General features: G+C 44.5%; 1 protein-coding gene across 5 annotated transcripts in view; it reads left to right on the top strand.

Annotated features, from left to right (window-relative positions):
• The window catches only part of COMMD1 (copper metabolism domain containing 1), a 79,191-nt gene that overhangs the window by 41,048 nt on the left and 15,235 nt on the right, over positions 1–22,908 (top strand). The gene's annotated exons all lie outside the window — the stretch shown is intronic.

Genomic DNA, 22,908 nt, shown 5'->3' with positions numbered 1-22,908 from the left:
GCCACAGGCGTGAGAGCAGAACCAGCTCAGAATTGTGTTTAGACAATGCCATTGGCATCAGGGGAGCTATCATTTTCCTTCCCTGCGTGGCAAAGCCTCCTGTGATTCCAGAATCATGTTGGAGTTACAGGTACAACAGTATCCTACTCCTTAAGGGGCAGGAGGGTGGTTAGTGCTGTGATTTAGCTAATACTGTCCTGGAAAAAATTGGCGCACAGGTTAAGATTGAAATTATGCATCGTGCTTGAGTGGGTCTGACAAACTGCCACAGCTGAGAGGTTTTAGTTCTGTCTCCCTCTCTCTGCTCCTTTCCTCTCCCAGAAAGAATTTGCCTGCTTTACTGGGTTGATTTTTGGCCAGGTTAGTGGACAGCATGACTCACAGAAGACTCCACTGGTTGCCAGCACTGGCAGAGGGGGGTTTCTGGAATGGGGAGAGGACCTCCGTTTGGCTGCCTTGCGCGACTCAAGGAGGCTCTGCTAGGAAGCTTGCTCAAAGTGATGGTGCTCACAAGCTGGCTGCGGTGGTCATGATTCTGAGGGGTTCGTCCTGCCTCTGAACCGATGCTGCAGTTACTAGTTCTTCCTAACCTGAAGCATACTTTGTTTTCAACAATCAAAATAAGCTCAAGGGGCTAAATTTGGTAGAGTAAACAAACAAATTAATGAGAACTTAAACTATAAGCATACCCTAATCCATTTGTTTTTTCTCCTGTTCCATGGGTCATGTAAGGACCAAGTGGCCAGAAGGACTAAAAAGTAACTTACTGTATACCAGGAAGCTTGGGGCAGGGATAAATCTGTTGGGTGGAATAGCTTTCTCCTGGGAGAACTCTTGAGAATATAAACATTAAAACACAGACGATCTGGTTCTGTTATATTTAAGTAACTTGTCATGTTGGCTTGACAAAGGCTAATTTTCACTATCTAAAGTAAAAGGGACCTTTTACTCCTGTTTGGGGGGTGTTACTTGTTTCTAATCTCAGGATCAGAGATTCAAAATAGTTTCTTTTTTTTTTTACTCCTGCAAAAAGAAATCCACAAGCCTGTTGCCATGGGCTTGAGGAAGATAATTCTATTGAATTTCACAGAAAGGATCCTGTTTCACTGTGGATTTATGAGGAGCTTAAAAGACTGAAGCTAAGTCATACTAGCATTAATTAGATTTCAAAATTGAGTGGTAGATATGTATTAAAAAAAATAAATCAGCTGCCAGGAATATATGGAGCTGACTGAATATAGAAACACATGAAAGATACAGTGGACCATCAGCTAAAAAAACTTCCATCAGAGAAAATCTACTAAGAATTAGTGCCAGTAGACGTTTGATCCCGCTGTGTCTCCATCCCTTTTGCATGCCAGAGTCACGGGTTTGTAGGCTTTTCCCAGGGCTGGTTCTGTGCATCAGACAAGTGCCATGGAGAAGGACACGTGGACTTTGCCCCCCATTCTGTTGGGCTGGGTGAAGATACATGGTGCTGAATACAACGTGAAGAACAGAGCATTTCAAATGTGAAATGATGAGATAGATGTTGCGTTCACATTGAAATAGCCTCCCGTGAAGGAGCACCTAGATGCTGGCAGCCCTGCCGAGTCATTTCTCCTGCAGAGCTCTGCTAGGGCATGCAGCACCTACCTGGAGTCAGGCTTCCTGGGGCAAAGCCCTGCCGTTTTTTTGTTCTTTCACCCAATGCTCTGTCCCTAAGGCTGTCCTCGGTTTTTGTAAAATAGTATGGAGGGAGAGGAGAGGCTCTAGGTGATGAGTTACGGCTCTGTTTTACTAATGGCTTGTATTTCACTGAGGATGCAACTGAGAACTGGCAATATCACTTGCTCAAAGAGATCCTGTTACAGCAGGAATTTTGAAAATATTGCAGTGGTTTATTTACTTCAGGTTTATTTACTGAGGACTTCAGTTCCAGCTTTTCTGTGTGATGTTTCTCTTCCTTAGTGTGGCCTCGTTACACGGGCTGCCTGTTTTCCTGCTACCCAGGGGCTTGGGACAGTGTCTGAAAATGTGAATTATAGTGAAAGGAATGGAATTACTTGGGTTTTAGTTTGTTCCCCCTCCCACCAACAGCTGCTGAAGGAGGGGATTTGCTTTCAAAGTACAGTGCCAGAACATCAGCAAAATTTCTGACAGATGCTCTTCTCCTGAGACATGGCAGTACTTGTTCTTCTTCAGCTTGGCTGGACCCACAGCAGTCTGCATCTGCAAGTAATTTGGGGTTTTTTTCTCTTATTATGGATCCTGATACACTTACAGACCTTTTGGCTGTTCCTTAAAGTTTGTTGATAGTGGGAACAGGTTCGTGGAGATTGTTCCAGGGTGCCAGAGGTAACCTTGGGAAAGATCTTTTTCCAGGGGGATACAAAATTAACGTGACCTGATGGAGCGTCTGAATAAAAACAGTGAAGAAACCAGGAACTAAATAAAAAAATTCAAGCAACTGCCTCCAAGAAGTGCAAGGTGACAGCTGGGAAGATTCGTGCCCTACCTAATCTTTGGTGACTAACATTGCTTCTGAACGGCGCGTGTCTGAGCAGAGTCCCGTCTCTGTGGGTGCCTTGGCAGCGACTGCCCTGGGCACCACTGTTACCTGGGCTCGCTGCGAACAGCCCTCAGCGCCGTTCGTCCTGCAGATATTTGTAAAAGGCTGTTGGTTGTTCAGCTGGCATCTCAAAAAGCCGTCTTCCAAGTTCGACTGCTGCAGGGAAGAGAAGTTTCTTTGTGATACTAATACGTGCGCTTACCGCCTGTCCTTGGTGAGGTCAGAGTTTGTCACCTTTTCCTGTCCTGCTCCTTCTTGGTCTGGGCTCCCTCCGGAGTCGCACACAGCCGTGCCTTGAGTGGCAGCATTTTCCTGCATCTTTTTGGTAGGTCACACTGTTTAATCTTTTTGTTGCTGGTGGCAAGAAGGGGGTCAAAAGGAAGGGTGCGCTAGGGAAGGGATTTCTGCTGAGGTACTTCTTTGTCTCATCTTATCTCAGTGACATTGTAATAGCTGCGCCTGTAACATCATCCTTAAATAAAAGCTGAGAGTTTGCTGATTGTGTGTTGGAGGGGTGTCCTGTTTCGACCTGTGCAAAGTGGAATTACTTCATCTTTTACACTTCAACTTCTCAGACTGTAAAATAAGATGGAAATTCAAGAGAGGCGTAATTTTGTGTTAAAGGTTATGCATTTATAGAATTTGTAATTGAAATAATGGAAAAATATTTTTTTTTAATTAAAAAAAGAGGGTATCTGTCCCTCTGATGCTCTAAATGAAACAAAATCTTCATCCACAAATTGGTCAGCTGTCGCCAACAGAAATATTTCTGTGTGACTCTTGAGTAGTTTTCTGAACTTGCAACCAAAGATGTGTATGCTTCTGCCAAAAACAATTAAACCTCTTTAATTCTGTTTTCATTTCTCTTTCTTTCCTTTGCCTGAGACTGTTCTGCCTTTATTAATCTTTAGCAAGTGTATCTTTCCATCAGGGCTTTCACAGTGAATACCAGTTATAGTAAGAAAGATTTATTGTAGGTTTAATAAAGTGACTTAACCATTCTATATTGTAAAACTGTAGGAAGCTGGCGCATCGCGTTGCTCGCTGTGTGGTGGCTGGGGCAGAAGGGACTTGGTTTGGCAGCGTGGCTGTGACGACAGGCAGAATTAAACTCAGTTTGGTTTATTTTTTCTATTGAAAAATGTCAGTGTATGCTAAAAAAGAACCATCTATTCAGCTTTCAAATGTGATCTACAATGGTCAAATTAGTTCCTTTCCATCTGAGCAGGAAGTGGCCGGCGCTGTCTTACAGAGTTTCCCCGTTAGGGATAAATCCACGGGAATGCTGCTGACCTGTCTGCATCCTGAACTCCCAGCTTGCCTTGGTCTGCCTTGCCTCTTCATCCTGTGCCCTCCTTGGAGGGAACTGTGTGAGCAAGGGCAGCCCTGCTGATAGTCAGAAACCTCCTTAAAAAACATACAAGTACATGCACAGGTCAAAAAGAGGGAAATTTTAGTTGAGGTTTTCTTGATAATTTTTGTTGATACAGTTTACTGTGAACTGTTGTTACAGTTTACAGAAATAAATTTTCTGTTGATGGTAAACCAGACAAAGTGTTGTGTACTTTTGGTTTTTAGGAGATTTGTACGTATAAAATATATACCTTTGAAATCACGTATCAGCAAATTCATTGCTAAGGCAAAAACCCTGGCTGGATTTCATCGTGGTGCTTTCCATGGAAGGAGCTGTCTTGTCAAATCCTGTAATGCAAATGATACCAAGTTAAAGAGACTTTTCAAATTCTCACGTTGTGGTGTGGCCACCATGGAGGAAGGACTGCTGGCACAGGCTCCGCCGGCTGGGCTGAGGAGTTTCTGACCACCAGGTTCTGAGTTTCTATCTCTGTCTAGGTTTAGGAGCAGCAGCGACCAGGGGCTTCCTCAGGAAGATTTAATGAACGCGGCTGGCTTAGATACGAAGTGCAGGAGGCTGTGGTGAGGGTTTCTGCTGGCAGGAAAGCTGCCACTGCACAGCCTTCCTCTTCAGCCCTCTGCCCGGGTGCTGAGGGAGAGGCTGGAGCCTTGAATTTCACATCGCTTTCCAAACATCCACGCGTCCGTGTTGTCATACTCTGCGTGTTATTTGCATGGCCAAAAATACCCAGCAAACTAAACCAGGAAAAGGTGGTGAGGTGGTGGCCAGTGGCTGAATGGTGCAGCCCAGCCAGCATGGACAAAGCATTTGGCTTTGGGACAGTGAGAGCCACAGGTCACAGCGGCCAGGTTTTAAAGCTTCGGGGTTGTTTCTGTTCTTCCCAGCATGCGGAAAGCTTTGTTTTTGTAGTGTTTCTGGAGAATGACTAAAAAGAAGGTTAAATTCTTTCAGGACAAGTTAATTGTATCTGATCGGGGAGGGGCAGGGGCAGGGAAGTCTTTTGTGCTTCTCTCTAAAATGCATTTTAAGTGAAAGATAAAGAAAATCAATAAACAATGAAGGAGATGAGGCTATTTCTGTCATTTGCTATTCTGCCTTCTGTCCCACGCGCACATGCTGTAATTTATCGTAGCGTAAGGTTGGTTCAACACCGGGTGTAAAATATTTATAAATTAATTCGTCAAAGTGTGGTTTTGCAGAGGTGTGGAACGGTGTGCACAGAGCCTGGCCGGGGGACAAAGCCCTTTTCCCTGGCATCGCGGTGGCTGGGTAGCTGGGGGTCAGGGGAGTCTCCCTCTTCTTTCCAGCAGGGAAAGAGATTTTCCTACAAAATTAGGCTTCTCTCACATTGGCTTGCTTGGTGTCTGGTGAAAGAAGAGTAGCGGGGGAGAACGTCTCATGAGGAAGAACCGCAACAGCATCTCCTATAAAGGAGATCATGTATTTTTATATTAAAATTTAAAAATAATTCAGTGTTTAAATTTAGTACCTTTTGGCTTTGCTACCTGAAAAATATGGGCCTGATGGCTAAAACTTGGCTTGCCTTGTGCTTTATTTATTCAGCTCGCTCTTCGGCTTGTTCCTGTGGGAAGAAACAGGTCTTCTGTTGTTTTCTGGGTGCTGAATTGCAGCCCTTGGTACGGTGCCTGGTTGTAGGGTCGCGTCTCACAGGAAAGGGGGTTTTGTCTGCTGCAGAGCAGAGGGCTGAGCCCTTGCGGGCAGCGCTGGCCGGCTGGCCACCAACTGCTGGCACCTGGGTTTTCAGCGCTGCGCATGGTGTCCGCTGGGGGCCGTTTCCAGCCACTTCTTGCCAACTCGCTAATCAAGATGCTGATGCCTGTTATGGGTTACAAATGTGTCCTTGAAAAAGGTTTTGGGGCAGGGTATGTTCTCCCAGAGAGAGGGCTTGTTTTTTCCAAGGTGTCATCCACCATAGTGTTGCACCAGAGCTCTGTGCCATGGTAGCCACCCATGACATCCCCATGTCAGGATGCCACGTGGTTCCTCAGCCGTGGTATATCCAGGTCACCCAGAAGCTTTACAGACATTTTGTGAACCAGCCCAGCCCCTCATCCCGGTGTCGTTCCTGGCTTCCACCTCTGAGGGAGAAAGGCTTACACCACCTGTTCAGGTAGGCATAATTGGTTTGGACTTTGTTTTCTGGGCAACACACATTAATTGTGTGGCGAGGCTTTTATTGGCAATATGTGTTTGCTTTTCGGTCGTTAAGTTAGTCAGGCACCGGTACACAGTCGCTTGATTTGAGACAAGTTAACTGGGGAGACACAGCATATTGCCATCTTCTGAAGTTGCCTCAGACTCGCCCCGGTGGCAGATTTTGCCTCTTTATTTAGCGAACGTCTGTGACGTTTGACAGATTGCAGCCTGTGCCATCCGGCGATGCTTTTTCCTCGTGTTGTGCTGGGCTGAAGTCTCCTGCGTGCATTTTCTTGTGCTACTGGTTAGCAACATTAAAAGACCCTTACATGTTTCTAAGCTGTTTCCATCAGTGTCCTGGGGTTTTGTTGTTGTTTATAAATAACAAAAAAGCTGAGGCGAGCTACGCTTTCCCATACCATATCCAGTCTTTCACCGGTGTTCAGGTTTTCACACTACTGTTGAGAAAGAAAAATCAAAATACCTGAAATTTCATTATCTGGCTACTTCAGAAATTAATGCAATAACTGTTACGGAAAGTTTCCATCACAGAGCTGATACGGAGTTAGTGGCGAGTGTTAAAGATTGCAAATCATTTGTAGCTCATGATATGGATTTCTCGAGCACGGGCCGTATTGCACAGGGACCGCTCCGTTTCAGAGCGCTCATTTCAAGCGAGCACGGCACTGCCCCTCGGCAGCAGCGTGTGCCTGGTTTGAGAAGACACGAGAGATGTCCATCGCTCATCCCCGAGGTGATAAGCTTCATTTGCTAGGAGGGGGTTTAATACATTTGGAGACCCTTCTGGCACAGTTAAATAGGTTCTTGCTAAGACAGACTTAATTTTTATTTACTCTGAGTGAATACTTTGAGGAGAGAATTAATCTCGTCTCTTCTTGAAGAAGTCAAAAACGTTCAGGATCGAAGTCAAGGTGCTAAATTACATGGAAGCGCTGGCTGGGGGCTTGCCCGCTGCGTTGCCTGCTCCAGCACCGATGCTGAACACGCACCCTGTGTTGCTGACACGGAGCTGTCGGAGCATGGCTCCTTGTGCGCTCAGGAGGATGCAACGCTAACACCCAATGCACTCTAAGCTTATAGATGATACTTTTATTCAAGTATATTAACGAATACTTTTGTGAACAGAGCAGTTTAGATAAATAGTGCATGGTTAGGGTCCAGTAAAAGCTGTATTTTATGAAATCGTCAGCCTTGTAAAAATGATCAAAATTATAGCTTAGGCATTTAGCAATTTGTTTTTTATTAGTTGTAAGTGGAAGTACCTATTTCTAAGAATTCCTTTTGTTACTTTAGTGATAAATGTTGCACAATGCCAAAATATTTAATGATCACTGTTATTCAGAAAAATTGGAATTCATTGCAAATTTAGAAAAATATTCTGATATTTGATGCTTATTTTATTACTAAGCTGTGCTGCAAAAATAACTGTTACCCATTCAAAGGATATTTAATTCTTAAAATTAGCTGTGGGTGCTCTCTGTCTTTAAGGAGGGAGAAACTGATGGTGTTCACTATTTACCCAGCTGTCTTCCCACACCTCCCTCGAGTACTTAAACTATATACAAATAACCACTTAATGCTCCATTTTACATTGTTTTAATTAAATGCATCTCTTCTTCCTCTAATTATCTTCAGACATCGGTCATTCTGCTGGTTTTTAGGGTCTTTCTGGAGAAGGTTGTTGACTCGCCCTTCACTTGCAGAGATAAATTATGAACTGCTCTACATTCCTGTTGAGCTGAAGCCTTATGAACCTGCTCTTAATAATTTCTATTTCTGACAATGTATTTGGTAGAAAGGCATTGTACAGCATAATATATTTCAAAGCAAGAAACATGCAAAGTACAGAAATTACCAGCAAGTAACTTTGCACCAGGATTTAGTAAGGGTTGTTCTTTAACTGTGGCTACACAAAAAGATTCTTCTTCAATAGTATGTCAGCCAATATAAGCAGTAGTACTTGGGCCAAAAAAAAAACCAAATCAGGGAACCGGGGGCTGAAGTTTTGCCAAGAAATGGGATATTTTAAAGTAGTGTAGCAGATGGACATAGTAGACTGATAATCTGCAAATCTGAGTTGATTTCTAGGATTTGTGGTGGGGGTTATCTGTGTGGGTGAGATGCCCAAGTCTGCCAATGAAACCACCTCTATAGAAAAAACGGTAACAAAGCTTCCGTGACACGTTTGGCATGATTAAACCATCCAGTAAATACCCTGGTAGTGGAAGAGGTAATTTTTGAAACATGGAACTTGAACATTTAACACCACTGTGGAGAAAAGCAGATTGTTTAAGCAGGGATGTTTTAATGAAAAGCCTCATTGGAAGTCGTGGTCTTTTCCTGTGTCCATCCTGTATTTTTGAGAGTCATCTGTGAATTACTTAAATTACAGCTACTTAAAATATTTTCAGTTTTGGGTTTGTTCTGGAGCTTAATTTGGGATGCTCAATGACAAGCTTCAGGGGGAGTATTTGTAGTCCCGTGCTTTGAGGAGAGAGTCAACAACTGATAATCCAGGACCAGTTCAGGCTGAACTTGTGGAATTGTTACTATAATATATCCTACCCTTTCCTTGATGCATAGAATCATTTAGGTTGAAAAAGACCTTTGCGATCATCGAGTCCAACCGTTCGCCCAGCACTGCCAAGGCCACCACTAACCCATGTCCCCAAGCACCGCACCTACGTGGTTTTTAAACACCCCCGGGACGGTGACTCAACCGCCTCCCTGTGCAGCCTGTTCCAGTGCTTGACCACCCTTCCAGTCAGGAAACTTTTCCTGATATCCAATCTAAAGCTCCCCTGGAGCAGCTTGAGGCCATTTCCACTTGTTCTGTTGGTTGTTATCTGGGAGAAGATACTTGAAGGGCTAATTAACCATTTTCTGGCTTTCATTTCCAACACCGTATAGCTCGGGCTGCTGCACTCCTCTGTGATGGAACTCAGTTAGGAGCCTGTAGGTTTGGTAGTTTTCAGAAATAAAAATAGCAGTTTTATCTTCCTAATTCCTTTGGCAAGCATAACATTCAGAGGATAAGGAGGGAATGATGCTTACTAAACTAGATAATTTGTTTTGGTCAAAACTCTCTTAAGGGCACGCTATTTTTAGAGCTTTATCTGCAGCATGAGTTAGCTGAGGTCTTTTGAAGCTCGCTCCAACAGGAACAGGGATTGTTTTACTAGCAAACGTGAACAACTTTGTTTTGTAACTTGAAATCTGTGTTTAGTTACTCTATCAGTGTTCTTGTGGGTCGCAGTTTTAAGAAGGTTCAGGATGTGTATAGCAAGGGAAGCTGTGAAAACAAATGCACCCCGGGAGCAAAATTGAAAGGGCTATGGAGATGCATTGTGCCTTTTTTCACACTGATTGCCCAAAATAACTTGGCTTTTCATGTTACAGAATATTGATTGTTTTACCTCATTTGCTAATGATACAATAGCTCATCTGTGTTTAACAGCATGAAGGAATAAACCCAACCCAGATGCAGCATCAATCTCAACTGAACGTAATACAACTTTCATTAGCAGGTTCCATAGATCCCAGTTCCCTAAAATTTTTAGAACAAACATCTTGACAGGCATCAATAAACAGAGTTATAAGAAAGAAATGCTGAAGCTTTCTGGTGATGCTAAGCTAATTTCTTATGTGAGGAAGGATCCAAGCCAGCAGGTTGCAGCCCAAGTGCTCTCGTCAGATGAAACCAGGGGGTTCTCTTCCCTCTTGCCGTGCACTGCTTAACCCATACGCTGAGATTCCCAGATAATAATTCGTGGCTGAGTTTACTACCAGCCTCTTGAAAGTCAGGACATTGAATGCTATATTGATTAGGATATTGAGTGTGTTGCTCTCTCTAGCTTTAACCTATGAGATTTTTCCAAGACGCGCAGGTCAAAAGTGTACTGTTTTTTTCCAAGAAGAATAATACTGATAGGTACTTAAGAAAAACAAGCTTTTGTAGCTTAAAAAAAAAAGTGAATGTTGCTAATGAAACCTTCCAATGAGAGTAAAACGCATCGGAGCAAGGCACTTTTATATCAGCAGAGGCCATTATGCTGGCACTTCCTTACTTTACTGACAATACTCAAGCTTAAATTAATCACGATTGCTGGATGTAATAGCAGAAGTTTGTAGTCTGAAGTTTGGACTGTGTTTTGTTTTTTTGCCTTTTAATGGATGTAGAAGGAGCACTCTGATTAGAGCTCTAATTCCAAAAGCATCCGCTATAAAAACTGAAAAACAGGAGGAATCCCTTTGTCAGGCCAGACGCTTTCCTCACAAGTAATCTTGAGTGCACCCGTAGGCATCCTGGGGGAAGAAAAATAGTGAAATACAGGTGAAAAGGAGTTAAAATTCCTTCAGGCTCCTGGGGGCTCCTGGAACAATGTCTGGAGCTGCAGACTGGAGCAGGTCCCATTGTTTTTAGTTTTGCTTATTGTTTCTCCTGGTCATTAGTGATCGGCCCTCTCCCGGCACAGGGAGCTTCAAAGAGCTTCAAAAGCCACTTGCTTTTTCCTTGATTTGGATGGGAGGAGGGATGGGACTGCTTGCTGCCCAGACTTCATTTCCTAAGGAAGCAAGTCTCAAAGGCAGTTTTTCTTCTGCAGATTTGAGGATCTGAAAGACTCCTTGGCCATAATCTTACATCTTTCACATTCCCTCATCTTCCTCCAAGTTTTAAGATACAAAACCTGTCTTGCAGCTCTGAAGATTCATCCAGGCTTGCATTTGGCTGTTGGCTGTCATTGCCAGCTTATATTGATCCCGTGCTAAACCATAACTTAAAACCAAGTTCATTTACTTAAAAAATGAGTTCAGTTGTTGTCATCTGGACAGAGGGAATTGATTTGTGAGGTTCCTCCCCGCTTCTTTAAAACTCTTCTTTTTTTCTATGGAAGTCAATCTGGATTTATAAGTACCATACTTAATGGATGGTAAACACATACAAAATTCATGAAAAGCTCACTCTGAAGGATAAAAAGCTAGTGTCACACAAAGATTTATGCAAACATTAATTCATCACCAACATAAACATTCTTATTCATAGCAAGCATCATCTCGTCAGCTCGCCTCAAACATTTTCAGGTTCTTTTTCTTACAAAGAGGGAACTACACTGATATTTTTGGAAACTAGATTATAGACCAGACACATTGATCAAGATGAAATCCACGTACAATCCGGTCTCCTGTAAAGCTTATGCAACAGGATTGCAACCTTACACAAACTGTTCTCACTCTGAATGTGTTATGGCTTTGTAAAATATGAGTCTGGTGCTCCGTCTACAATTTTTAAAGCAGAGCTGGATAATCCATGAGCAAAACAGTAAGGGCATCAGAGATTAAATGGAAGACTAATGACTGCTGATGGATTACTGAATTTCTGGTTTTGAAACTCTGAAGGCAGTCGCTTGCCCTGTGAACTGGCATCTCTGCTTCAAATAACTGGACCGGCTCAGGTGTTAATGGGAAAGCTTCGTGTGAGCTTCCCTGCCACCGTGGGGTTCACATTACTGAGTTAGGGGCGTCTGCTTTCTCGTGCAGTCCATACAGCTAGTGCAGAGTATAAAATGCTGGTAATAAACCCAGCCTTTGATGAGATATTTAAGATATGCCATTGCCTTACTGTTCCCCTCATATGAGTGGGGTGCTTCGTACGTGCCTTCTGCTCTTCGTACATACTGCACTTCGTACGAGTGGGGTGCTTCGTACCTACTGCTCTTCCCAGTGCTGCAGGCATGTGGCAGGGCAATTTTCAGAACTTGTTGGGTTGAGCAAGAGGAAACTTCTAAGAAGCAGATGCGGGAGGTCTCCAGCAGAGTGATTCAGTGCCGTGGCTCGTGGCGCGGTTCGTGCAGCCGGGGGTGGCAGCTCTCTGATGGCCCCGCTCAGAAAGGAGCGAAACTCCTGCGGTGGGTTGGTGCTGGTGGGGTGGCGGGTGCCCCCCAAGCCCCATCGCTCCCTCCTCAGCCGGGCAGGGGAGCAAACGCAGCGACAGGCTGGTGGGTCCGGGGGGGGCAGGGGGGGCGCTCAGCGATCACCGGCACGGGCACAGCGGGCTCGCCCCGGGGAAATCAGTTTAATTTATTGATATTACTATCGGTTTGATTTATTCCCATCGGAGTCAGAGGAGGGGGATGGGAACGGAACGTGGGAACCTGAAGCCACCGTCCCCCGCTTCTGGTTCCTCCCCCCGGAATGGGGCTGGGGTCGGTCCCTCGCAGCGGCCTCTGCCACTCCTGCCTCCAGCTGCAGTTCTGTTGTCCAGATTTATTTTTTTCCCCTTCTGCATATGCTGTCCGAGAGGACCTACCACTGTTGCTGATGGGCTGGGCTGTGGCCAGCGCTGGCCCCGGCTGGGAGCTGCTGGCCTGGGTTCCATCGGGCATGGGGTGGGGGCACCTTGTAGCAACTCCTGGCAGAAGCCCCCCTGTAGCCCCCTGCTACCAAAGCCTTACCGTGCAAACAAACCCACTACAACTCCTGAAAGGTCTGATCATGTTTCAGGCTTTGCCAGATGCATGCCATTTAATAATGAATACGTTAACAAACCTTCCAAATCATGCTAAGCTAAGAGTATTTCTGAGACAGGAGACTTTCTTTAAAGGGTGCTTCAGATTTTGCTTTTTCCATCCTAAGTTGTGTTGTACTTTGCAGAAAATAAGTCTCAGATGACTTATTTTGATGCCCTGTCATGCTGCTTGTTCACTAAAAGAAAGAAGAGAATAGATGCTAATTTTGGTTTCTTCAGCCAGAAGTCTTTTGTCCATGTTAGACAGTTACATCTGTAGTGCTCGATGTTAGTGATGTAAAAGGAGCGGTAAAGGTTTTGCAGGGGCTTTCTTCCCTCCCGACAAGAAACAGTTCTGTGTTTGCTTCAAAGAGTGCTGCCCAGCCTTGAAAACCTCAAATGAAGGGCAGCAGAAGCACCTGGAGAAAACTGTTTCTTCAAAATTGCCGTAGTGGAGTTTTGTACTGACTGGCAAATTTTCTTCTCCCCAAAATGAAACCGCACCATCCTTCATTTACTGTGGGCTGCTACACTTAGCAGCTCTCAGGATGGACTGGTTCTCCACTTTTTGACCTTTACTTTTTTTTTCCTCTAACAATCTTTTTCCTGCTGTTGTTTTCTTTTTGCTACACCTGTTCCTCCTCCCCTCTTCATGCAAAAGCATGTTAATCATTAACCGTACATGTGGCTGAAAAAGTGCCTTTTCAAAGCTGCTTTTAGCTGATGTATAAATATTAACCAGCAGATCCACCAGTAGCTGTAGGACCACTTTTTAAATACAGCTGCTGTTAAATGCCCTGGTTTTGCGTTTGAGAGGTACTTGTCTGCCGTCGTGCACCTGGAGGTGCTCCATCCATGGATAACAGACCCAAAAAGTCAACAATATTATTAGGGACCGGAGCAACATGGTCTCAAAATGAATATAGCACATGCTGCTATTAAGCCCCTTCCATTTAATATAGTCTTGGGTTGGTGCCTGTAGCATGGGATCATTTTTTGTGAGTTGTGGAGCCCAAAATATTTCACTGGAGGTACCGGATTCTTTGGAAGCATCACATGTGGGTGGCTCCGAAGGAAAAGTATGGAAATATTTTTCTTCCTTAACTCTCTCTCATCTCTGGAAAGTGGTTCAAGGATTCTAGGGTACAACCAGCTGCATTAGGTGCATTGAAAATACGTTGCAAGAAATGATCTCTAGTTGCTGAACTGCTAACGGAAAACAAGGAAGGATTAAGAGGAAGAAACAACTTCTTTTTTTAAATAATGAATGTCATTCTTTGACATTGGTTTTTCTTTCTGCTCTCTTTTCTGTGATCATATGGTCACCCTAGCAGGAGTAGATGTTGTATTGAAAGTTGAAAGTAAAGATGCCTTAAATATATACATAGTGTAGTCAAAGCGAAAAGTGGTGGTCGTCTCTATTTCTGCAGAGACGGAGAGATGAGGTATGAATCAGAAGAGCTAAAATAGAGATGCCTGTAATATTGATGATGCAAGACAGAGACCAGAGAGGGTTTCCACCAGTGTGAAAAAGAATAAGATGCATTAGATTTGGTGTTAGATTTAATCCTCATCCAGCTGCTTACTTACGCTCTCATTATGAACTACTTTGGACTGCAAACCAAAGTGTGATGTTTAAGCCAAGAGAAAGGACAGCAAGCAGCTCTTCTCAGGCCGTCTTATACATTTATAATGTTCCTGTGCTTTTAGCGCTGGCGTTAGAGCTGTTGCTCGTCGCTGGAAAATGTCAGCAGCCACAGCCACAATGCCAAGAAGTTTTTGAGGGGGATGTTTCAGATATAAATCAAATGTAACACATTCAAATGATTGATTTTTCGGGGGATGCTTATGCCATCTTTTCCAAAGAAGAGATGTGAAACTCAGCTTCATAGAGCATTTTTTCCACTCAGAAAATTGTGTTCCAGCCTGCTGTCGGTGAAGAGTCCCAGAACGCCTGCTCTGAATCGCACCGCGACAAGCCGTGTCAGAGAGACTCCAGGACAGGAGGAAAAAGTAGATGGCAGACTAAGCACAAAAAAGTTTCAAACTGAAAGGTGTCTTTAGGGGAAAATATCCCCTGGGCTCCACAGTCCAGATTCCCCAAACCTCCTTTGAGGAATAAAGACTTTTTTTTTTTTCTTTCTGTAAGTAAATTCAGACCCAGGTGAGCAACTGCACTGGTTGCTTCCCCTGTTTTGGAGCTGCTGGTGGCACGTCTGTGCCTGCAGTGAGCTCTCGCTGCGGCAGCGTGTGTCCCAGGTCAGTCGGGGCGTGGGCTGGGGGATGGTGTAACCCAAACTCCAAACATATGGTGGGTTTGGGGATTTTTGGTTGGTTGTTTTTTCCTAAAAGAAAAAACCCAACTTGGTTTTGTGCATTGTAGCGGAAAACTAAGAGGGCAGTGGTTAGAGCTTTTACCTGAGAGAAAAAATTAGTAAAGCTGCTTTTCTGGCCATTCTATCTAATAGCAATAAATCTCATCGAGCAGAGTGCATCTGTCCTTACAAATACAGCTGTTCTGGTACTAAAGAAATGTAGGTGATGCTACCAGTGCTTTAGACCCAGGTACCAGGGTCTTTTTACTCCTGCGGTAGTTATATTTTAGTGGGTGAATCTGTAGAGATTAGAACATCAAATGCTCGCTCCTCATCGTAGTCAGATAAATGGGTTATAGCTGGGGGAAAGTACGGTCCTTCATTTTCTAATGAAAAGAAATGGCTCCAGTTCTGTTCCATTTCTGGTCACGCACTAGCTTCTAAATGTGTCGTCTTCTAAAAGTCTAAGCCCAGTTTTAAACACTGGGTTTTTTTTTTATTTGAACTTATTTCCAGTATGCGTATTCCTCTCAGGCTATTATTTTTAGATACTTAAGACTCTTGTTTAAAAATAAAAATATGTAGCTTGGAGTTGAATGGAGCTAGGCCAGTAAATAAGAATCATTTTTCAGTGTTTCCATCCCTCCGTCCTCCCCACCCAGGGTTCCTGAAGGGGGTCTGCATTTTTATTGTCCCTTACTGATGAAATTGTTTCTAGTTATTATACCCATTACAAAGGGCTGAGGGGATGGTCAGACGGCCTTTATTGTCTTCATCCTGTTCATGAATGATTCAAAGAACAGTATCCAGTTCCTGGAAGCTCTAGGGATTCATTTTTAATTTTGACTAATTGTTTTCTTGAAATAATGAGCAGTGATGACTTCAGAAAGCAGTCTTCTGGCGCCCAGATCATTAATGACTCAGCGTATCTTTAGTAACAGTTAAAAATATGCTTCACCACAATTCTAAAAAGTCACGGTCATTTTGCTTACAAAGGATGTATTACGTACGGTAGGAATAATTGCGTTTGCTTATTATTTCCTATTGGTGGCCATTTTGAGACACAGAATCCAAGGAGACCAAAACCTAGCAAGAGAAAGGGAGTTGCTTTGGAAGACTGGTCTGGGTGGAAAATAGTCTGGGGTGGTTTTTAACGCAGGCAGTGACCCTCCTGCCTCCTCCTTAACTCCCCTACATGGTGCAGTGCGAGTACCGCTGCGTGTCATTGAGGCTTCTCTTGTAGCGGGAGCACTAAAATGAGTCGCCTGTTCAGGAAGACTTTGGCTTCCTTGGAGATGTCACGGTGGAGGCTTCTTCGCATGTGTTCTTCAAGGGCAGTGCTGGAGGTCAGTGGAGGGAGGAGAGCTGTCACCCACCCAGGGTACCACGTGGCGGAGGCTCCAGCAAGGGGAATCCCTCATCGTTTGTAGGAGGTGATGTGCAGGCAGGTCCGTTCTCATCCCTACCTGGTCTTTTTCTTGAGGAGAAGTCATTTAGGGCCTCGGACTGTGTGAACTTCACGTGCATCCATGGAGCTGCTGCTAAGGACTGACCACTGAGTCTTTGCAGCCTGGGGTGTGACTGTGCTCCCCATGCAGCGGGATAACGCCTGCCCGACGCGAACACCTCCGAGCTCCTAGCCCCCCCTCCAAAACATGCTCTCCCAGGGGCTAGTTAAACTTTTAGTGCAAACCCCCCATGGTGGTGGCCACCGTGTGTGCTTCCACGCAGCTGCGATGCCCCGAAGGCTGGAGTGAGACTGGCCCTGCTTTCAGCTCCTGGAGGAAGCCCCCTGCCACAAGTAGCACACAGAAGCTAGTCAGGGGTCGTACGGACAGCAGAGCTCGATGCGGAGAGGTTATCGTGTCAAAAGCAGGACCTTTGGCATGGTTCTCACAGAAGTTTGGGGTACTTGTGTGATAGGAACGGAGAACTTATTTTCGCAGAAAGCGTTGACTGGGAGGGATCATGTAAGTGGAGGCAAAGAAACGTCGACCTCGTATTTGATTCCATGTTGAATCTTGCTGGAAAAACTTGGTGACCATAGGTATGCACTTGTGGGCACATCTATACAAACTGTGCAGGTGCACAGACATGCATTTCTCAGCCTGCTTTAGCTTTCACTCTTAAAATATGCCAAAATACAGACTAACCATCTGAGTCAAAAAGAGGTGGTGAACCGTGACGGGGGAGGATGCATTTGAGGCGTAAGGCAGGACTGCCAGAGAATTCAGTGTCCGATGTGCTTGGGTGAAATGAAGTCATCGTCATCAGGTATAACTCTGCAGGCATCTCTCAAATTTGCCCGTTTTCAACCTCAGTTGGTGTCCAAGTCTGTTGTAAGGTCAAAAACTTGCACGGGATTGCCTGACGTTACAGGGAAAATTATAAAAGTCAAGGATACGGTGTCCCCAGTTCAGTGAAGGACAACTCTTGGCAGAGGGAAGCAGCGTTAGGCAGAGCTCTGCCAGCTATTGCAGGCACTGTGCTGTTAGTCTTCCCAAAGAATTCACATCTCTCAACCTTTTTCTGTTTGTTGGTTTGGTTTTTTTTAGTTTGGTGACATTGGGGTTTTTTTTGATGATATCCAAAACTGTTGTATCTGAATTTCCTGAGATCTGATGAGATAATATATAAAGAAATACACAAATATATGTTTCTGCGTATTGACAGCCAAGCCAGTATAGCCACCTTCAAAGACAACCACTGAACAGTTTGTCCAGCCTTTCCTCCCTCCGTCGTTTGCAATCCATTGTGAAATCATACGGAGAAGAGCAGCGTGATAAGATAAACCCTGAGGTTAAAAAAGAAAAAGCCAAGTCTAAGGTTTTCTGTACCTATTTTACTGTTTAAAATTCAGCAGTGGCCTGAAATCTGTGTCTTTTTTCTTTTGCATCAGCACAGGACGCAACAGCACATTAGTAGAGTTTTTTCTGGAAAGCATCTCTGAGATTTTTTTCAGCACGGGTGCATAGTTCTGTTTTTATAACACACCAAAGATGTATTTGATTTCGTTGTGTAATTGAGTAGCTCTGTTAAAAGTTGTAGTGGAAGTTACTTTTTTTGGAAGTGACTCTTTCGTTGTTAGGTTTTTGGTGCAGGGGATGCTCGTAGTGCCCAGTGTCCTCCCCTGCTCTGCTGCTACAGCAGCAACAAACCCACACACAAGCCTATTGTTGCCACCACGTTGGTTTGAAATGAGAAGCTAAGGTCTGTAATGTCAAGATAAGGTATTTTATCAGCTTTTAATTACAGCCTGTTTTTAAATGGGTGCATACAGAAGTAGCACAAACCCATTAAATGGTAGTGCTGAGTTCTCATCAAGAACTTGTTTACTGGAGAATCAGTCAAAGGAGGTCAAAAACGCCACCTTCGCTCCCTGGTTATTTTAAGAGCTCTATAGCACGAACACCCTTTTTATTACTCAGGCTGATATTTTAGAAATATCTTTAGGTGTCTACAATTTGTTTCCAAAAATGTTAATTGGGCTTGTGGGGAGACAGTCTATTCCAAATGTAAAGCTGCTTCCCAGCATGTTTTATCTCAGGATATCCCTTTTATCAAAGGAAATTAAGGTGCATTTTATAACGTCCAGCGCCACATTACCAAGCCTGCAGCAGAGCAGAATGAATGCAGTAAGCCCAGTGTGCCGCCACGTCCATTTTTCTTAGAACTTTTTAGCGATTTATCGAACTTGGGTTTCAATTTATGAGCGAATTTAGTCCTCCTGAAAATGAAACGTCACTTTTGGTTTTGCATCAAGCATAATGCAGGCGAGCTCTTGCTGGCGTTTGCCGCGCAGCCCTGCCGGTGCAGCCCTCCCTTCGTCTGCAGCGCTGCCGATGCACCGTCCTGCGCCGTTCCCGCAAAGGGGCTGGCAGGCTCCGAGAAAATCACTGCTGTTCTGTGGTAGATACAAACAACAGCTAACACGAGTTGAACCCAGCTTTGCTAATTAACCTAGGCAAGATAAGGGGGTTTTAAATCTGCGGAGGAGAGGCAGATTGATGCTTTGGAGAAGGAGTTGTTTGGATTTTGTAAAGCGCTCTGAGCTCCATGTGTGCTCCAAAGGCTTGCGAAGGAAGGGAGAGCCAGGGGTGCAGGTGTTGGATGGTCGGTGGAAAGCCCCATTCAGCAGCAGTTCAGATAAAAGCAAGCTTAAAAAATGGGAGGAAATAAACCTGAAAATTTAATTATTTACTGCTGCTGCATAATCTGTCCTAGCTCTTGTCTCCTAACCTTGAAGAAAGATGTATTGGGCATAGAAAGATACAATAGGCGTTAGGGTGAGGAGAGACTTTGAAAATCTGCAGGCAGGGAGGGGAGGCAGACGTTCTCTGATCTCATGTGCCATTTTTTCCATTATATGCAGGCTTCTTTTTGCCCTACTAGCCCCCCAGACAGTCCAAATCTTTCTGTATAGTCCCCACTACCTCCCAGCCCTTTTGTAGGACAGCGAGCAGGGGAACTGACAAGCAAGTTATTTAAACCAGAAACGAGTATTTTTATTACTACAGCGCACGGCTAGTCCTGGCTTTGTTAGTGTCTTTTGGTCAAGAGTGCAGCAGAGCGATCAGCCACCGGTACAAACCCCTGGGTCTGCGTGGGTTAAAAAGGTGTAGTGCTTTGATGTTTGACAGGAGAAGAAACACATGCGTTCTAGGGCCCACTCACAAATTTTATTATACTTCCACTTTAGGACAGCTGTCCAAAACCAGGCGACAGCGTTTGGTACTGCACGCCCTCCTCCTGTTCCCTGCTTCCTTGAGGAAGGGGTGGCTTTGAGTTTTATAATGCTGCTCTCCATCTCCCTGCCTTAAATCACAGCACGATTCATCTTTCTTTTATCAGTTACGTGACTTTGTTCTTCTGCTTCCATTCAAGAGCTGCAGTGAGAAGACACAGGGTGCTGTCGCTATGCCCTCATAGCCATCATGTGCCCTGCCAGCACGAGGTCCACGAGGCAAGGTCCTCGGTGCTTAGGTTGGTCTCCCAGGACTTGGTCTGATCGCAGGAGTAGAGAGGAGGTGAAACACATCCTATTGCTTACAGTCCTGCAGCAGGAGCGCTGGCCTTATATCTGCCAAGGGGAACCCGTCACAAATCTTAACATCTTGTTGATGCAGGAGAAGTGGGCTGCGGCATGACATATTTACTGCCAATGAGAAACACGGCTGTTCTGCTAAATGCTGATGTCCAAATTGTGGATGCAGCCTGAAAAAGAAAGGTTGCTGTTGTGGGGAGAAAAAGAGAGAGACTTCTCTTCTTCAAAGACACAGAAGGCTAAACGAGCTGTTCACGTCATCTCCGTTTTCCTTGGGAGAATTGGTTAAGTTCTTTTGTATTTCATTGCCCTCTCCTCCTCTTCTTCATGGGGAGAAAAAGAAAGAGATAACCAATTAAATATATAACGTGGAGGAGCTGCAGCCTCTCTTTGTGCAGAGGTATCTCCGGTTCTCACATGCTTACTTTCATATTCAGTTTTCATATGCTGAGCGGATCACTTATTAATTGTTAAATGACTGCTCTGCAATTCCATTATGGAAATGATTTCTACTTCGGTACCGCTTGCCCTTGAATTGAGAACAAGAGGTCAACCAAAATTAGATAACTTTTCTTTGAGTCTTTTCTCTTTCTAAAAAAAGATATGGTTCAACACGATGCCTGTCAGGAAGACTGCCGTGAAGTGCTGTGCATTAAAAACAAACTTCACGGCAAGGCTGGTTCTGGGATCATGTTGGGAAATGGTGTCCTAATCTGTCCTGATTAGCCTTCTAAACAGTGAATTCAGACTGTCAGGCAGCATGCCTGTTCTATCGCCTGTATTCATTTCTAGGATGAGTTTTGAAATGGCAGCTTGAATAAATCAAAGTTGTAATATTAGCAGAGGCAGAGAGCTGTGGGGCAGAGCCTGCGACCCCTTGACTTCAGTGGGGTTCTGCACAGGCGTAAGAGTCCTCCCACACTAATCTCTCTGCAGGATTGCACCTACAGCTTCAGCTTCCGTCAAGAGCCTTCGCTTTTCCTCTTACACAAGGAGAGAGGCTGGGGTAAAAAAAAAGAGGAGTTACGTATCATGCAGCAAGCATTTATTCCTCCAGTGTCTCCCTGCCGGCACGTAGCGCTGATATTTTAGTGCATTTGATCCAAAGGTCACTGAAGTCAGTGCAGAGATTCCCACTATCTTTAGTGAGCTTTGCGCCACACTCAGCAAGAGCTGCTGTTTTGCTGATAAATCCGAGTGCAATGCCTGTCCCGAGGCTTTGGGACAGCAATAGCAGCAGTGTTGGAGGGGCTGTAAAACGGGCTGGACTGCAAATATGTGGCTCCCTCCTTTCTGTTTCTGGGAGGTTTCTCATGGTGGATTGAAAGACTGCAGTTTGCATTCTAAAGGAAATGGGGAAAAAATACCAAAAATTAATGAAAACAGGTTTTTTCCAATATGGTTTTTTTCCCCCTCGTAAGTTCATACATTCAAATTACTAAAAGGAAACAAGTGTAGTTATTTCGGTGCTGCTGAGAATATGTGTTTGCAGTGGCAGCGTAACTCTTGAGTAGTCCCTTTTGTCCCCATAAATTCTATTTTCAGATCATTGGATAGGGTATAAATACATGCCACAAAAACAGCAAAAAAAAAAAAAAAAGCCTGTTTGACCTGACCACTTTGTCTTGTTATATATTTTAAGAAGGAGAACACAGCCAAATGCATGCTGAACTGCAGGCATATTCTCAAGCCTTTGGTACGCTATTTTCATACTGTCAGAGGAGCCCTCCTGCCCCAATGAGAGTAACTTTTCACTGTCCGTTTAAAGGCATGTTTGCGTGTAATTCAGGATCTGTGTGATGCGCCAGCGTGTCAGGGAGTTAATGTTTCTGTAACGAGAAGGGGATGCTGCTGGTGGTGCGCCTGCCTGCGAGGATCTGTTTTGTCAGGCTTTGGGCTCTTCTTCCTCTAGGTGGTAAAATACCCTAGAGCAAATGGGTGCTGACATCGCTGTGATGCTGTAAAAACATAGATGTGCATAAACGGATGCCCTTGAAAAATTATGAACAATTCCATTTTGTGGGCACAAGTGTGTTTGCTGTAGCCGGGTTGTGCTGATCTGGAGCTTCGGTGCAGGAATACAGGCACCTTTTGGGTAGGGATCTTCTTGAGGGTGATGCCTGTCACTATTCCGAGGTGCAAAGGATTTGCGTGGCCTTTACTAACCACTTGGGAAGCTTGCAGCAACCAAAATAAAGACCACTGTACTTTTTGTTCACCTCTGTGTGTCAGAACTATTTCAGCAACATGCCCTGTGCTCTCCTCATCTGCAGTTCTGTTTCAGGCAACGCAGGTGCTGTTCAGAGCGCAGGGCAAGTACGCACTGTTCAAGAAGGAGCAGAAAAGAAGGTTTTAAACATGTCTCGTTCCAAAATACTGATTCAGAGTAATTTTAATCTTTGGTCTTTTCTTTGACCTAACCAGGTATGGTCTTGGCTGGACACACTGGACTGGAAAAGCCACGACCTTCTGGCCGTTGCCATCCACAGGAGCGAGCGTTGCCTGCTGCCGTGGAAAACAAGGCCACTTGGACTGCCTTAGGGTATTGGTTTCCGCTCAGCTTTTAGATTTGGTGTAATACTTTTACGCAGGACATTAATGAACACTTGAATCCTTTATGTAACAGATAAACTAAAACATTAAAGAGCTGTGAGGGAGCAAGAGAGGTCTGTTTTGGGGATGCTAACCAAGTTGCTAAGCCTGCAAGCTGATAGCGCTCCCAGACAGAAAGTGCCGGGATCCCAAGTCACGCAGCCTCCTAAAGGTCAGGTATTTTCTGCTCAGGTTTTGACTGTATTCTTTGACTGTGAGATTATTTTTAAATGCCGATTACTTCACTGTGTCTGCATAGCTGGTGTAAAAGTAATTCTTAACCCCACAGCTTAGTCCTGTGTTCCTGCCAGTAAATATTGCAGTAACAGAGAGGAACGTGGTTGATGC

The sequence above is a fragment of the Falco biarmicus genome, chromosome 6 (assembly GCF_023638135.1).
Source record: "Falco biarmicus isolate bFalBia1 chromosome 6, bFalBia1.pri, whole genome shotgun sequence".
Classification (NCBI taxonomy): Eukaryota; Metazoa; Chordata; class Aves; order Falconiformes; family Falconidae; genus Falco; species Falco biarmicus.
This window is presented reverse-complemented; position numbering and strand designations above follow the sequence as displayed.